The following is a 17,663-nucleotide window of genomic DNA, read 5'->3' on the forward strand; positions in this document are numbered from 1 at the left end:
CTCTGCCCCTGTCTCTCACAGGCAGCACTCAACAGAGTCTGGCCCTGTCGTTGCACTGGTGCCTACATGCAGTGCGCACCTGTGTGTTATGTGCTCCTGGAGAGCTCAGGGAGGGACAAGCGTGCGGCTCACGGCTGCTGAACCAGCTACTCCAAAGCCTGGCACAGATCTCCCCCTCCTTGGGCAGCAAGACCCTGGCCGGGGGGTTCCCTGTCCCTCCTCGCTGCCTGCTCAGCACAGAGACCGAGGTCACCTGCCTCTGCCCAGCCTCCAGCTGGAGCTGCTCCCGCCCCGAATTGCTGGTATCCAGCCTGGCCGGAGTTGGTGCGATGTCCTAGCGGAGTCCATTCTTTCTCCACTGTAGATGACGATTTTCCCCACTGCAGTTAGTTGCTCTTTCTCTGCTTCCCCGTAGCCCCTCCCCAGTGATAGTGACCCCTGCTGGCCAGGCACGGGAGTGTCCTGTAGGTGCCTTCTTGTAGGAGCAGTGACTCCTGGTGGCGAGGGGCAGCAATGCCTGGCTTGTATCCCCCCTAGCATTGCTGCAGCGACCCCTGGTGGCCACTGAGGGCAGTTGCCTATGTGACCCCACCACTGCCATTGCGCCTGTGAGCGCTGGTGGGTAGGTGAGGCAGGGCCCTGTATGTATATCAGCCATTGGGGCAGTGCCCTCTGCGTATCCCACTCTCATCTCGGTGACTCGTGTTGCCCAGGTGGGGCAGTCCCCTGTGTGTATTTACTCCCCCCAACCCCTGCATTGGGCCAGTGAGCACTGGTAGCCAGAGGAGTCAGTGCCTGAGGTGTGTTCTCCATCTCCCCCAAGGTGGCAGGGTGCCTGGGTGGCCGTGTCAGGCAGTGCCCTGGGTATCTTCCAACCCCTTTGTGGCAGTGAGCCCTGCTCCTGGTGTGTGTCACTCCCCCACTAGGGATGTGCACTGGTGGCCAAGTAGGGCAGTGCCCTGTGTGTAGCCCCCTCCCTCCCCCCCCCCCCCAGGGTGACCAGATAGAAAGTGTGAAGAATCGGGACGGGGTGGAGGGTAATAGGCACCTACATAAGAAAAAGCCCCGAATATCGGGACTGTCCCTATAAAATCGGGACATCTGGTCACCCTATCCCCTCTACCCCTGTGCCAGGTATGGCAGACACTGATCCCTGGCATCCCCGTGGGGCAATACCCTCTGTATATCCCCCAATTGGGGCAGTGACCTCTGCTGGTCAGGTGGGGCAGTGCCCTGTGTGTGTCCCCCCCCTATTTAGGTAGTGACCCCTGGTGGCTAAGTGAGGCAGTGGCCTTTGATTTCCTCTTCTCTCCCCAGCCCCCTCTCTCTCTCTGGGGTAGGGCACCCAGTTGGGGCACTACCCCATGTGTGTCTCTACTAATTGGAGCAGTGACCTCGCCGTGGTGCCCTGGTGTGGCAGTGCCCTATTGGTATCTCCCTCCCCCTCATCCCCCCCACACCACCACCACCACTGCAGCAGTGCCCCCTGGTGGCCATGTGTGGCAGTGCCCTGCATGTATCCCCCCCAACCATTGCTGCAGTGACCCCAGGTGCCCAGTTTGAGTAGTAGCCTGTGTGTACCTCACCTCTTGGGGCAGTAACTTGTGGGGCCACGTAGGGCAGTGGCCTGTATGTACCATCTCCTCTGGCGCAGTGACCACTGGTGTCTTGGTGCTAAGATGCAGCCACCTCTGGGGTACATGGTGGGGCTGTTTACAGGACAATGGGGACAGGCCCCCCCGTTCCAGGAAGTAGGGGACTGTCTGGTGCTCGGGGCAGAGCGTTCCACCTTCTATTGAACTGTGATGCTCTGAGCACCTTTCCCTTGCATGAAGAAAACCTTGTGTGGCTCCAAAGCTGGTCCAGTAACAGGTATCACCTCACCTGCCTTGTCTCCTGGTATTCTGGCCAGTGTCCAACTTCCCCTTCGCCGTTGGTCCTCAAACCTCCTGCAAGCAACCCCCCCCCCCAGTCCCTTAAGATGCCAAACCTCCCCTGGAGCCCAACCCGGCAGGGGGCACCCCACCTGAAAACCCTACGTCACCATGGGAGATGCTGCCATGAGGCGCTGCTGGGAAGGGTGATGCTGGTGTCGAAGAAAAACTTAGTTCTCGCTTTTTGTTTGGGTGCAGCAAAATCAAATACTTTATTATTTTCTCCAGTAATTACAATGGAGGGAGAGAGTGCCATAGGACACAGGGTCGCCCCAGTCCTGGACAGGTCTCTCAACTGGTAAACAATTACATCAAGCCTTTATATCTTTGTTACAGACAATTTCTAGCAATCCTGGAGACATTAAAGGAAAACATTTGCATTTGTTTATACATAAGCCTATTCGCTATCTTATTTGTCTTCAATACTAGAACAAAAACAAGGCTGCATTTTACAAGGCCGTAATGACTTTTCACACAATTCACTCTGTACCACATTATCTTATTTCTACATATCTCACAGCATTAGGATCAGAGCCTAACTCCTGCTAAATTAGCTAACATACATTAAGATCCCTTCAAACCTTTATTAATTATTTCTTGGCTTCCACACTGGTGTCAGAAGAAAGCAGGAGGAGTAGGTGTGGTCTGTGCTATTGTCCCCCTAATCCCTGCTCCCCCCCCTCTGGCACCCAACCCTGAACCTCCTCTGGTGCCCCCAAGCTCTGCACCCCTAACCCTGTGCCCCCTCCAGTTCCCCTAACCCCTGCACCCCTAACCCCTGCCTCCTCCCGCACCCGTAATCCCTGCACTGTGCCCCCTTTTCCCCTAACCCCTGCACCCCCTCCTGTGCCCACTTGGGGAAACTGACCTGGATGCACGGAGTAGCTGGCATTGCTGCTCGCTCCCCCCGCCGCCCCTGAACACTGCTCCTCCGCACATCGCTAGGGGGCTGCATAAGGGGAGGACAGAGAGCAGCAGCCCAGGTGGGGAAGGTGACCTGGATGCAGGGAGCCCTGATGTCGCTCCTTGCTCCCCCTCACAGCTCCCTAGGGGGGCACGGAGGAACATTGGGGGGAGCAGTATCCGGTCATCACCGCTATCTCCCCCTTCTCTTCCCCTCCCTCCCCTCATGTTCCTGAACAGGGAGAAATCTGGGCACCACCCCAAGCAGCTCTCCCCTGCCAGCCGGGAGCAGTTTCTGACTTTACACCGGCAGCACACACCTCTCTGCTACCGTACAGCACCGCCCTTGACCATGGTACCCCTGGGCAATTCCCTGGTGGCCCCCACCCCTAAGGCTGGCCCTGGCTGTGGGCTTCAGAGGGAGTGACCAGACCAGGCGGCCATGGAGAGCTCCAGCCCCTGTTCTCCCCTCCCAGCTTCTAGCCATCAGAGGCCAGGGACATGCTTCCATGCTGATGACAGGTACTGCTCGATAACGATCCAAAGTACCTTCATCTTCCTCATCTGAGTCAGATGCCACCCACCGAAGATTGATTTTCCTGTCTAGTGGTTCAGGTTCTGTAGTGTCTGCATCAGAATGTTGCTCTTTGAGGACTTCTGCCAACATGTTTCACACCTCGTCCCTCTTGGATTTTGGAAGGCGCTTCAGATTCTTAAACCTTGGGTTGAGCGCTGTAGCTATCTCTAGAAATCTCACGTTATACCTTCTGTGCGTTTTGTCAAATTTGCAGTGAAAGTGTTTTAAAGTGAACAACATGTGCTGGGTCATCACCCAAGACTGCTATAAAACAAAATATATGGCAGAATGTGGATAAAACCATGGAGCAGGAGACATACAGTTCTTCATCAAGGTCTTCAGTCACAAATTAACACATTTTTTTAAACGAGCGTTATCAGCATGGAAGCATGTCCTCTGGAATGGTGGTTGAAGTATGAAGGCATATGGATGTTAGCACATCTGGCACATTAATACCTTGCAATGCTGGCTGCAAAAGTGCCATGAGAGAGCCTGTTCTCACTTTTAGGTGACGTATATAAGACACGGGCAGCATTATCTCCAGTAAATGTAAACAAACTTGTTTGTCTTAGCGATTGGCTGAACAAGAAGTAGGACTGACTGGACTCTAAAGTTTTACATTGTTTTCTTTTTGAGTGCACTTCTGCAACAATAACAACAACAACATCTACATACGCAAGTTGCACTTCAATAATAAAGAGATTGCACTACAGTACTTTATATTTTACAATGTAAATATTTGTAATATAACTATATATAGTGAGCACTGTACACTTCGTATTCTATGTTGTAATTGAAATCAATATATTTGAATATGTAGAAAAACAAAATATAATAAATTTCAATTGGTATTCTATTAACGGTGTGATTAAAACTGAGATTAATCATGATTTTGTTAAAGTTAATTGCGTAAGTTATCTGCGATTAATTGACAGCCCTAGATTTGGATGTTTCTGTCCCATGCAGGACAAGCTAGAATATCTGTGTGCAGGGAAAGAGCCTGGGGGGAATTGTGCTGGGAAATTATTTCCTGTTCTGACATGTCCTCAGTTGCCCTTTTTGCCCTAACAGGCTGCAGCGCAACATCCATGTTTTGCTCCAGCTCATTCCGTCCTCCCAGGGGCAGGGGAAGGGAAATGGCTGCAGTGGAGCCAGTTGAGGGAGGGATTATCAGGGAGTTGCTGGCGGGTTCCCTTGGTGGGGAGAAAGGGCAGTAAATACATAGGGGGTGGGAACTTCCAGGAAGGTTGGTCTGGGTGGGAGAGGGCAGGAAATCCTCAGGCTGGGGGACAGGGAGTGACAAACCTGCTGGGATTTGTTTACTGTGAGGCTCCAGCATTTCTCAAATGTGGCCACCAGGGGCTTTTATTGTGGCCACAGACTCCCGGGCTGTAATTGAGGGGGAGTCGGGGGCAGCAAAGCAGCGGCTCTTCCCCCGGGCTGCCTGCAGGGGCTGGTCCCTACCCCCTTCCGGAGTCACAAACACTGCAGGAGCAGGCAACCAGCGGGAGTTCCCCACCTACCCACGTGCGGTGGGGCTCAGGCTTCAGGCTTCTGCTCTGGGATGGTGGGCGGCAGGCTCAGTCAAGATACATGGAGCGTAGGCTGGGTGGGGAGAAGTCTGTGTAACTCATCCAGTTACTGATATACATGTGACCTCAAATATTACCAATCTGTGTCCCCCCCCCCCAACCAACCATCTCCCAAACAGACCCTCAGTCTGGAAAGCTTTCGTCCCTCATATTGTTGAAAAAACTCACAGCAAACAGAAGAATCTCAGCTTTTAAAACAATTTTCCAGCAAGACAAAGAAACTCACAGCTGTAGACTCAGAAAACACTCCCAAGGAATTTTAACAATATGTTGTTATGAAGAACTTAAGTGCTAAAGAGACCTGATTTTCCAACTACTTTAAAAAAAATCTTCTCAAATCAGCATCTTTAGAGTGAATCTTATTCTGCTTTTTTAACCACACAAATCTCCTCTGAAGGAGAGGCACTGGTCCTGGAGACACTGCAATACCAGGTCAATGCATGGGGTGGACAGAGCAAGCTCCTATTCCATCCCCTTGTTTCAAAAATCAATTTAACATACAGTCCTTAAATAAAGGACTTATCAAAATATTAAACTGATAAGAACAGACACTACGCTTGATCTGAGCTCTAAGGAGCCGAGAAGCAATGCTGTGAGTCTCGGATGTTAGGCAGCCGCTATTCCCCCACTGCTTTTTACTTCAGCACGAGGAGCTCCCAGACACGCACCAAACACCATTCACGACACTTTGATAACTAGGTAACTCAAAGTGATGATCACTTCCCCGAAATGACTCCACTGGAAGAATTCAAAGCAAGAGCCCTTAACACACAATTCTGTTCAAAGACAGAGAAGTCTTTCAGCCTCCTTCCTCTTGCTGGTTTCCCTGTACACGCCTAATTTGCATAAACCCACCCACTGACATGTGACTAACAATCTCTCTCTGTTAACTCTTACAGCAAAACAGGCCACAGAAAGCCTATGCAAGCGCTATCCCGCAGCCCCAGTGCTCTTTTCTGCTCCTTCTCAAACATACAGTCATCAGGCACACATAAGAGTTTTGCTCCATACCAGTCCAGTTTATTGTCTAACCACTGCACACACATGGTATAACTCTACCCTGAGCTGATTCCCAATTTTTGCACTCAATCCAGGAAAATGAGAATTGAGAGAGAAGCTGTGCAGGGAAGTCTTCCTCAACTTGCACTCCACTCCCCAAGGGCCTTTCAGGGTCTTCTGTGGACTTCAGGTTCCATTTGATTGCCAAGGTTTGTGGTCTTATTAATTAGCCATCTCCTAATGCAAGGATGCTACATGAATAAAGAAGTCAGGAAATAACAAGGAAATGAAGAGGTTTGTCGAACGGGTTTCTGTCCAATTTACCATCTTCTCAGCTACCAATCAAAGTTAAACACCTAAAGTCGACCTATCAGCATAAGTACAGATGGTTGAATGGAAATTAAAAGGAGCTGCTGTGGCAAGTGTTAGGAGCCTGCAAGCAACATGCAGACGGTTTAAAAACACTGCAATTAGAGGCTGCGACAAAGTTCCTCCTCTACCTTGGTGGGTCCTGTGCTTATTGGCAGATTTGCTCACCTCAGTGATCTTCCCCTCTGGTGGAACCCACAGTCTGGGTCAACTCCTCCTGTGTCTGATCAGGAGTTGGGAGGTTTGGGGGAACCCAGGCCTGCCCTCTACTCCGGGTTCCAGCCCAGGGCCCTGTGGATTGCAGCAGTCTATAGTGCCTCCTGTAACAGCTGCATGACAGCTACAGCTCCCTGGGCTACTTCCCCATGGCCTCCTCCCAACACCTTCTTTATCCTCACCACAGGACCTTCCTCCTGGTGTCTGATAACGCTTGTACAGGGCCGGCTCTAGACCCCAGCGCGGCAAGCACGTGCGTGGGGCGGCCCTTTCCCGGGGGGGCGGCAGGCTGGGCCAGCGGACCTGCCGCAGTCATGCCTGCGGGAGGTCCACCGGAGCTCCGGGACGACCGGACCTGCCGCAGGCATGACTGCGGAGGGGGCGCTCGTCCCACGGCTCAAGCGGAGCCGCCGGACCTGCGAACCATCCGCAGCTGCGGGAGGTCCAGCCGAGCCGCGCGACCAGCGGACCCTCCGCAGTCATGCCCGCGGGAGGTCCGCTGCTCCCGCGGCTCCGGGGCGCCTCCCGCGCATGACTGCTTGGGGCGGCCAAAAAGGTAGAGCCACCCCTGCGCTTGTACTCCTTAGTCCTCCAGCAGCACAGCACTCGCACAGCACTCCCACTCCCACTCAGCTCCTTGCACCTCTTGCTCCCAGCTCCTCACACGCACACCACAAACTGAAGTGAGCTCCTTTTTAAACCCAAGTGCCCTGAGTAGCTCTGCCTTGATTGGCTGCAGGTGTTGTAATCAGCCTGTCAGGGGTGCTGAAAGCCTGTTCACAAGCAACATGAAAACGTGCAATTCCCGCTCACACTCCACAGGGGCAGCACAGCTCCGGGGTTCTCTGGAATCATACAATAATGCTGGCTTTGTTCCCACAGCACCTGGAGCATTGCACAGTGAGACATGGGGGTGCTGCAGCACCCGCCGCACCCCTCGGTCCCGCACCTCTGCTTCTCTGCAGGGAACTTGTTATGCCACGAGGGGTGGGGGGGGGCAGGGAGACTGTGCAGGAGACCCAGGCCCACGCGCTGAGCACTGCAGCTCCAGTGCTGTGTGCAGGATTCATTTCTACTCTCTGATAAAACTGCCCCAGGCTCCTCTGTCCAACTAATATTTGTCCAGGCTCCCCGGCGCTGTTAGTATCTGTCCAGAGCTCTCGCCAGCCCTGCCCCAGGAGAGCTGGGCGCTCGCCCTGCTCTAGGAGAGCCAGGCAGGCCCTGAGCGGGTCGGCAAAGGGCACTAGATGGTGACCCTAGGCCAGTGGTGCCAGAACAATCTGTATAGTGGGGGGTGCTGAGCCACCGAAACAACTGTAACCCCTGGGTGTGATGGAAACCACGTCAAGCCAGGGGCTGCTGCAGCCCCCCCAGTTCCAGCCCCTCTGCCCAGGCGGCTCCCCCAGCCTGACACACACACACAGCCCCTGCACCCGCCCCACCCCAGGGCTCCTCAGCCCAGAGGGGAGCCCCCCGGCTGAGTGGGGAACCAGAACCCCCCAAAATTACCCTGGGACCAGCATGATCTGCCTCCGCCCTGCCCCGCTCTGCATGTATTCGGAGTGAGTCAGTTTCCCTGTCCCAACATGTGTCCTGCCATGTGTCTCTTCTCCTCCCCAGTTCCCCCCAAACCCGCCCATTTCCACTGCACCCTGGGCTGGGTCTCTGCCAACCCCCCTTCTCCCCTCCTGCCCCCAATATCTCCCTGTCCCTACAGGTCTATAGGGCTGGATCCCTCCCTCCCCCCTTCTCCCCTCATTTCCTGCCTCTGAGGGTCTATGGAGATGGGTGTCTCCTCTGCCATCCCCTCCCCTGCCCCCCCATATCCTGCTGCCTCTAGGGGTCTATGGGGCTGGGTCTCTCCTCCCTCCATCCCCTCCCCTGCCCCCAATATCCCTCTGGGGCTCTGTGGGGCTGGGGCTCTCTCCCTGCCCCTGTGCTCCCCCCTGCACAGCATTTCCTGGGAGTGACTCAGATTCCCTGGACCAACATTTCACCCCCCCTCCCCCACCCCACATGTCTCCCTCCACCCCACCCCATTTCCCCTGCACCCCAGGCTGGGTCTCTGCCAATCCCCCTTCTCCCCTCCTGCCCCCAAGATCCCCTGCCCCTGCAGGTCTATGGGGCTGCGTCTCTCCCTCCCCCCTTCTCTCCCTTCCCCCCCATCCCTTCCCCCAATATCTCCCTGCCCCAGGCTGTCTATGGGGCTGGGTCTCTCCCTGAAGCCCCGCCCCCAGCGCGGGGCTCACAGACAATCCCCGCCCGGCGGCTGTGACGTGCGCTGGGGCTGTGACGTGCGGTGACGTGCTCACTCCCCGCAGGCAACTCATTCACTGGAGACCAAAACGACAGAAGGTGTCACGTGTCCATGGGCGGGGTTATGCAGATGAGCAGTGTCTGGCGGCAGGACGGAGAGCAGCGAGAGGAACCGAAGGAGCCCGGCGGAGAGAATTCTCTGCGTGTGGACAGAATCCGGTGTGGGGAGTTCGTGCTGTGGGTGCCTGCACCGGAGTCACTTCGGGGCAGTGATTGCCACTGAGCTACATAGTGACCAAAGGCGTGTGAATGGGGTGTGGTGACTGGCCGGGAGCAGCTCCTGGTGATAAGGTGCCCCTCACTCCCAAACCGTAGCCCCCGCTATCCCAGTCCTGACCTCCAGACCCACAGCTCTGCCGGTGCCCCTCACTCCCCACCCGCAGCCCCTGCTATCCCAGTCCTGACCTCCAGACCCACAGCTCTGCCGGTGCTCCTCACTCCCGACCCGCAGCCTCTGGTATCCCAGTCCTGACCTGCAGATTCACAGCTCTGCTGGTGCCCCTCACTCTCGACCCGCAGCCCCCTGCGCTCCCTCCAGCTCTGCTAGTGCCCCTCACTCCCGACCCGCAGCCCCCTGCGCTCCCTCCAGCTCTGCTGGTGCCCCTCACTCCCGACCCGCAGCCCCCGCTATCCCAGTCCTGACCTCCAGACCCACAGCTCTGCGGGTGCCCCTCACTCCCGACCCGCAGCCCCTGCTATCCCAGTCGTGACCTGCAGAATCACAGCTCTGCTAATGCCCCTCACTCCTGACCCGCAGCCCCTGCTATCCCAGTCCACACCTGTAGACTCACAGCTCTTCTGGTGCACCTCACTCCCGACCCGCAGCCCCCTGGTTTCCCCCCAGCTCTACCATTGCTCCTCACTCCCCACCCCCAGCCCCTGCTATCCCAGTCCTGACCTCCAGACCACAGCTCTGCGGGTGCCTCTCACTCCCAACCCACAGCCCCTGCTACCCCAGCCCTGACCTCCAGACCCACAGCTCTGCCGGTGCCCCTCACTCCCGACCCGCAGCCCTGGCTATCCCAGTCCTGACCTCCAGCCTCACAGCTGTGCGGGTGCTCCTCACTCCCGACCCGCAGCCCCTGCTATCCCAGTCCTGACCTGCAGACTCACAGCTCTGCTGGTGCCCCTCACTCCCGACCCACAGCCCCTGCTAGCCCAGTCCTGACCTCCAGATCCACAGCTCTGCCGGTGCCCCTCACTCCCGACCCGCAGCCCCTGCTATCCCAGTCCTGACCTGCTGTGATGGAGCAGGGGCTGTCTGTGTGGGGGTTGGGAGAGCCAGGGAGGATTTTAGGTGAGGGACAGGTATTCAGCCTGTACCATGAGCTAGGTGGGGGGAGGGGAGGTCCACACCTTTGCCCGGGGAGCTAGACAAAGCCAGGGAGCCGGCTGGAGGGGGTTGGGTCAGTTTCAGTTTGGGGCTTGGGGGGGAGAGTTCAGGGAATCCTATGCTGGGATCCAAGCACCCTGAACCCCAGAAGGACTCGACTGAGGGGTCCTGGTTGTGCTGTAGCCTGTATTCCTGTCTCCAATAAACCTTCTGTTTTACTGGCTGGCTGAGAGTCACTGTGAGTCCCAGGAAGAGGGGTGCAGGGCCGGACTCCCCCACACTCCGTTACAACTGGTGGTAGCGGTGGGACCTACTGCACCCCATGGACGGCGCTTCCTGCAGTAAGTGACTGGGGAGCAGCAAAACGAAGGGGGACTGACGGGGACCAGGTGGGCTGAAGAGACAGATAGTTTCAGGAGGTGATTAACCCCTGGGAGTGTGTGACCAGAGAGACGGACTTTTGCAGTGGGGCAGGAGATTTTACCCCAAGAGCCTTTTCCCCAGCTGGTGAGAAGCAGAGAAACATCCAGGCTCCAAAGGCGCTATGTAGCAAGTACCCTCCAGCACAGGGACAGAGGGAAACTGCTCCACACACTAGCCCGGGCAGCCGCCCATTTTCTTTGGCAAGTCAGGAAGGGCAAAGGCGAGACTGGAAGCACCTGGGGCTCATGTCCCAGCCTTTGTGACACCCAACCCCCAACTCCTTCCCGGGGCTCTAGCTGAAGCCAGAGCATTGGCCTGAGCGGCCAAGAAGAGGTTCCAGCCCTGAAGGGAGCAGGACTTTCAGCCCAAAGGTAAAACTGCACAAGCACAACCACGAAGGGACTCGACCCCTCGATCGCCTGATCCAAAGTCAGACACCTTATCCATTAGGCCATGTGGTCACACAGAAAAAGGGCCTCCAGGCACTTCTTTGGAAAAGGCCGACACTGACGCATCCGACGAAGTGGGGATTCACCCACGAAAGCTCATGCTCCAATATGTCTGTTAGTCTATAAGGTGCCACACGACTCTTTGCTGCTTTTGCAGACACTGTGTTTCTCAGGTCAGCTACTGAGGGGGGCCGAGACTCTCTGGGCACAAGAAGTCGAGTTCCCAGCGACATGTGAGACTTAATTCTCTGGAGCCAGGTGCAGGGCTTTGGCAGGGAGGCTCAGGCATGGGGGACTGGGGTGCAGCAGACAGACCGGCTGTCTAGGTGCAGAGATTTAGTCGCACTGAGGAGGAGGAGGAGGAATCCTGCTGACAGGCAGTGGCCAGGGCCGGTGCAACCACTAGATGAACTAGTCGGCCGCCCAGGGTGCCAAGTGGTTGGGGGCACCAAAAATTGCACTCAGGGGAGGCCGGGGAGTGGAGGTGAGCTGGGGCAGGGGGTTCGGGGGGTGCGGGGGGGAGGGCTGCCCACAGCAAGTAACGGGGGTGGGGGTGTGCAGGGGCACCGCTCCCTGTCCTAGGTCACCTCTGCTCCGTCTTCTCCCCTGAGCACGCCGCCCCCGCTCTAAGTCTCCTCCCCTCCCAGGCTTGCTGCACTAAACAGCTGATTGGCACCGCAAGCCTGGGAGGCGGGAGAAGTGGAGCGGCGCCGGCGAGCTCAGGGGAGAAGGCGGAGCGGAGATGAGCTGGGGTGGGGAGCTGCTGCAGGGGGGCTGCCCGGCTCTTCCCCATGGCCCCCGCCCCTGCACTCACTGCCTGGTAAGTGGAGTGACCCAGCCCCAGCCTGGTCCACTCCCCTGGCTCCCAGCCACGCCGCCGGCGAGTGCTGTGGGGTGGTTCCCCGCCGCCCAAGTTTGGGAGCCAGGGGAGCAGAGCAGGCTGGGGCTCCAGGCCTCTGTGGGGGGAAGCAGAGAGGGGCTGGTCCCAGGCCTCCGTGGGGGGAAGCAGAAGGGGGCTGGCCACAGGCCATCGTGGGACCAGGGTGGCTGGCTACTTCCTGCAGGAAGTGGAGCGACCCGGCCCCAGCCTGCTCTGCTCTGCTCCCCTGGCTCCCAGGCTTGGGTTGGTGTTGGCTGGATTTGTGCGGGTGTTTGTGTATATTAGCAATTGTGTGTGTGTGTGGCTGGATTCATGCATGTGTTCGTGTATGTTTGCAATTGTGTGTGTGCGCATGCTCTGCTGCCGTGACAACCGTTTCTCCATATGTCACAGCCCCCATACTGTCAACACCGACGGTGATTTCCCCATCTTACAAGGGCTGGCTGGCCTGACCCTTCTCCCCTCTGTGGAGTGTGGCGGGGGCTGCAGCTCACCCCCTGTGGGGCAGGAGTGCCAAGGTGTGGGGCACTGGGCTCCGATGCACCTGGAGAGCAGCTCAGATGAGGTGGGGCAGGGCATGTGGTGTCCGTTCTGTGTTGCCTGGTGCTGGGCCAGTGCACAATCCCCAGCCACGCCACACAGCGCGCCCCGAGAGGGGGCAGGGGGCCAAGCAGACGATCCAGCACGAGGGGATCATTCTCATCGGTAGCCGTCCAGTGGCAGTGAGTTCCACAGGCCTCGGCACATGCTGTGTGGGGCAGGAGGTCCTTGTATTTGGAGCAGTGGGAGTGAACTGCGTGCAGTTGTGTCTCTGAGCACGACTGTGAATATTATGGTGTGTGGGGGGTGTGATTGTGAGTGTGGCTGGGGGGGTGATTGTTTTTCTCTTTGGGGGTTGAGCTAGCATGTCCCTCTGGGTGTGTTGTGTGTGAGTGTTCTTGGGATTGTGTGAGTCCCTTTGTGCGTCAGTGTGTGTGTGTGAGTGTGTGTGTGTGTCACTTGCCACAGAATACAAAATCCTGGCAAGCCATTTCCTACTGGTTAGCTCAGCAACACACTGATACAAACAGTGTCACAGACACACACACACACACACACACACACAGAGTAGGGCTCAGCCCCGCCAGCAGGGGGCAGCAGGGACACACACGTCTCTCCTGGGCCAGCTTGGACAATTTCCCATCACGACCCGGCACAGCGCTGGTGCCCCCACACCGGGGTGGGCAGTGACCAGGCAGGGGGTAGATGTGGCGGATCTGTAAAAGCAGCAAAGGGTCCTGTAGCACCTTATAGACTAACAGACGTATTGGCGCATGAGCTTTCATGCGTGAATCCCCACTTTGTCGGATGGATTCAGAAGGAAGCACTTTGGGAAAATCAGTTAAGGCCCTTAGCAGAGCTGAGACACAGACCCAGTGACCCCTGCACCACCCTGGGAGGAGAGTAGGGTAAGGGTGGTGCAGGGGTCACTGTGTCTGTGTCTCAGCTCTGCTAAGGGCCTTAACTGATTTTCCCAAAGTGCTGGCAAAGAACCCCAGGTACCTAAGAGACAGGGACTCACATCCCTGAATGGGCTTTAAAAAAGGCAGTGGTTAAAAAGTTTGGCCCTGAGTGGTCAGAGCAGGGACGGGGCTGGGCACCAGGACCTCTGGGTTCTATCCCTGGCTCTGGGAGTGGAGGGGGTCTAGAGCAGGGGAACTGGGATCCAGGACTCCTGGGTTCCATAGGGGAGACTAGTATCAGAGAGGTAGCCGTGTTAGTCTGGATCTGTAAAAGCAACAAAGAATCCTGTGGCTCCTTATAGACTAACAGACGTTTTGCAGCATGAGCTTTCATGGGTGAATACCCACTTCGTCGGATGCAAGGGGAGACTTTTTCCCTGTGCTTCCTCCCCTAGAGATCCCAGCCCAGCCCCCTAGTGGAGACTGAGCAAAAGTGGGGGGAAGTTGTTCTCCCACTTTGGAGTTATGATTCAAATCCCTCCCCCAGGGGCTGTAACATCATGAAACCTGCCCCCCAACACAGAAAAAACTAGTCAGGTTAGAAGAGTTGTAGCTGCATCCCCCAGATACCCCTTTGCATAGCAACAAGCCCCCAAATCTCCTTGCACCCCCTGCTAGGACAGGACCTCTTGCTCCTACCACTTTTCTTATCACCACGAGCTGCTCCCGGCCAGGCACCACACCCCATTCACACACCTTTTGTCACTACTTAGCTCAGTGACAATCACTGCCCCGAAGTGACTCTGGTGCAGGCACCCACAGCACGAACTCCCCACACCGGATTCTGTCCACACGCAGAGAATTCTCTCCGCCGGGCTCCTTCGGTTCCTCTCGCTGCTCCCCGTCCTGCCGCCAGACACTGCTCATCTGCATAGCCCCGCCCATGGACACGTGACACCTTCTGTCCTGCTGGTTTCAAGTGAGTGAGTTGCCCTGGGGGAGTGAGCAGGTCACAGCCCGTCACAGCCCCAGCCAGGGCCGGCTCCAGGCACCAGCTCAGCAAGTAGGTGCTTGGGGCGGCCAAGGGGAAGGGGCGGCACGTCGCGCTCTTCAGCAGCAATTCGGCGGCAGGTCCCTCGGTCCCTCTCAGAAGGAAGGACCTGCCACCGAATTGCCGCTGAAGACCCATAGGGGCAGGGGATATTGGGGTCAGGAGGAGAGGGGGTTGGCAGAGACCCAGCCTGGGGTGCAGGGGAAATGGGGGTGGGGTGGAGGGAGCTGGGGGAGAGAAGAGACATGTGGGGTGGGGGGGTGAAATGTTGGTCCAGGGAAACTGAGTCACTCCCAGGACATGCTGTGCAGGGAGGGAGCACAGGGGCAGGGAGAGAGACCCAGCCCCATAGAGCCCAAGAGGGATATTGGGGGCAGGGGAGAGGATGGAGGGATGAGAGACCCAGCCCCATAGCCCCATAGACCCTGAGCCCCTCTCTCAGTTGAACCCCCTGTCCTGAGCCCCTTGCCGCATCCTGCACCCCGACCTCCTGCCCCATCCCAACCCCCTGCCATACCCTGCAACCTGACCTCCTGCCCTGAACCCTCTGCCACAACCCGCACCCCTCCTGCAACCCTGACCCCCTGCCGCACCCACCCACACACGGGAGACGGCTCTGGAGAAGCCGCCCCCCCCCTCCCAGAGTGAGGGGCTCCTGGGGGCTGTTTGCAAATCCAATCTCCTTTGGGAGAGATTCTCTCCCCATCTTTCTGCTTCCCCCCAGACAGACAGGGGACTCCACCGAGGAACCCTAATGCCGCTCACTTGCTCTGGTGACGGAGCGATGGATGGAGGATGTTCAGTGTCGTCCCTCGCCCTTCTCCTCACTCTCCAAGCCCAAGGCAGGCTGGAGAGGGGGGTGGTGACCTGAGGAGTTACCCTGCCCAGCCAGCTGGCAGGGTGATGATACCGGGCGATTGGCTGGCTGGGAAAACAAGAGTCTGTCTTATTGCCAGGGAAAGGAGAAACTTGGCCAGCAGCAGGGGGTGCAGAACATCACCCTAGTGCGGGGGTGACAGCGCCTCCAGGATCCTGAAATCCCAGCACTTTACACACCTTCCTGGAGCCTCCCAACCCCCCTCGGCTGTCGGGACTGTGACCCCAACCCCATTGATGAGAAACAGGCCTGGGGAGGGGAAGCTACTGGCTCAGGGTCACACCAAGTGTCAGAAGGATGGATGGGACCCAGCAGTCCTTCTTTCCAGGCCCCTTCGCTAACCCCTGCTGCACACTCCCTCCCACAGCTGGCAATTACAAGCAACCCTCATGGCCGCTCCCCCTGCCTTTGAGAGGGAGTGTGCTCCGCTGGAGTGACTGGACCAGGGGATTGGGAGTCAGGACTCCTGAGTTCCATTGCTGGGTTTCCTATTGGTTCCACCACTGCTGGTTGTTTTCCTTTTCCTGTGGGACTTTGGGCAGGTTGCTCCCCCCTCTAGGGCTCTGTCCCCAGCAGTCAAATGGGGATTTCATACTTTCCCGCTATTGGAAAGTGCTGGGAGAATCCCCCAGCCAAAGCTGCTCTGACAGCGCTAAGCAGCATCTGACCATTCAAGGGCGGAGCGCACGGACCAGGAGGAGGAGGGTTTGGCTCTGGGGTTTCACTTCAGCTCAGTCTAGAGAGAGGGGCCCAGCCATGGAGTTTGGCTCTAGAAGACCAATTCTCCAGTTTGTTAAGGGCGTTTTGAATTCCAATCCTGTGCTCCAAAGTGCTTGGTGTCATTTGCCAATTTTAGAAGCCTGCTCTCCACTCCATTTTCCAAATCATTCATGAAAATATTGAATAGCACCGGACCCCGGACTGATCCCTGCCGGACCCACTAGGTGCACCCTCTCCGTTGGACAGCCAGACATGGAGAAGGGCTCTTGGAGTCTGGGCTTTCAACCAGCTCTGCACCCACATGGCACTGATTGCATCTAGACCGCATTTCCCTCGTTTGCTTGTGAGAATGTCCTACGGGACTGTGTCAAAAGCCTCAGTAACACCGAGATAGATCCCATCTACTGTTTACCCACCTCCACTAGGCCCAGAACCCTGCCAAAGAAGGAAAGAGGATTGGTTTGGAATTATTTGTTCTTGACAAATCCATTCTCACTAGTCCTAAGAACCAAAGTATCCTGTAGGTGCTGCTGACAAAGTGATTGTTTAAGAATGTATTCCAGGATCTCCCCAGCTATGGAAGTGAGGCTAGCTAGTCTGTAAGTCCCAGGGGTCTCTTTGTTCCCATTTTAAAGATAGGTCCTGTCTTGTTCATGGATGGGAGGATTTTTTTTTCCAGGGATCTCAGATGAGAACTGGGGCACAATACCTGTTTAGTTAAGGCCACAAAAATGGAGGCAGGTACCTCTGCTCTCCTGCTGGCAAAGAACCCCAGGTACCTAAAAGACGGGGAATCACATACCTGAATGGGCTTTAAAAAAGGCAGTGGTTAAAAAGTTTGGCCCCGACCATTTCTTGTTTCCGCAGACTAGACATTTTAGCAAACTTTAGAATTCCTTGGTGCTAAACTCTGTGAAACTCCCCTTTCTCCTTCACAGAGGGCTTTAACGCCCCTTATCTCACTCAGGCTCAAAACTGCCCAGAGTTCGAGAATTGTCCCTGTTAACATTGGGCAGACGGGGAGGAGCCTGAGGTACAGAGAAGGGAAGTGACTACCCAGGAAGGTGGTGGCAGAGCCAGAAAGAGAAGCCACCGGTCCTGACTCCTGTTCTAACAGACAAACACCCCACCACCACCCCGAGGCAGGGATAGAGCCCAGGAATAGAGATGGTGGGGAAATTTCATTGAAACCGTTTCTGTCAGAAAAGCCCATTCAGACTAAACCAGTTTGTTTCTCAAAATCATAACAAGTGGGATGAAAGTTCTTTGCAAAAATATGTTGTTGCAAAACAAAAGCATCTCCTGTTTGTCACAGTGTGTTAAATTGTCTCCTCGCACACAAAGAAGAGACACTTGGATCTCAAACATTAGATAAGATGCTTCAGTCTGAGCTAAGTAGTTGCTGCTCTTAACAATTTCAAAATAAAAGAATACAAATGAAATAGACTATTTCAGCTATTCTATTATGTGTTAATCTGCTCTGAGTAAACGTGATAGGACACCTCATATTATGCACTAATCCTAGTGACACTCTCCAATGGATCCCATCCTCCACCCACCGTGAGGTAGGTAGGAGCGGATC

The 17,663-nt window shown here is 56.2% G+C and overlaps 1 non-coding gene across 1 annotated transcript; it reads right to left on the reverse strand.

Annotated features, from left to right (window-relative positions):
* Window positions 1–5,401: 5,401 nt before the first annotated feature.
* LOC123357474 lies at window positions 5,402–5,595 on the reverse strand. Its single transcript, XR_006575561.1, has one exon. It is a non-coding gene; the product is annotated as a U2 spliceosomal RNA (small nuclear RNA).
* Between the last annotated feature and the right edge of the window lie 12,068 nt (window positions 5,596–17,663).

Source organism: Mauremys mutica, unplaced genomic scaffold, assembly GCF_020497125.1.
Source record: "Mauremys mutica isolate MM-2020 ecotype Southern unplaced genomic scaffold, ASM2049712v1 000671F_np12_subseq_1:101755_obj, whole genome shotgun sequence".
NCBI lineage: Eukaryota > Metazoa > Chordata > Testudines > Geoemydidae > Mauremys > Mauremys mutica.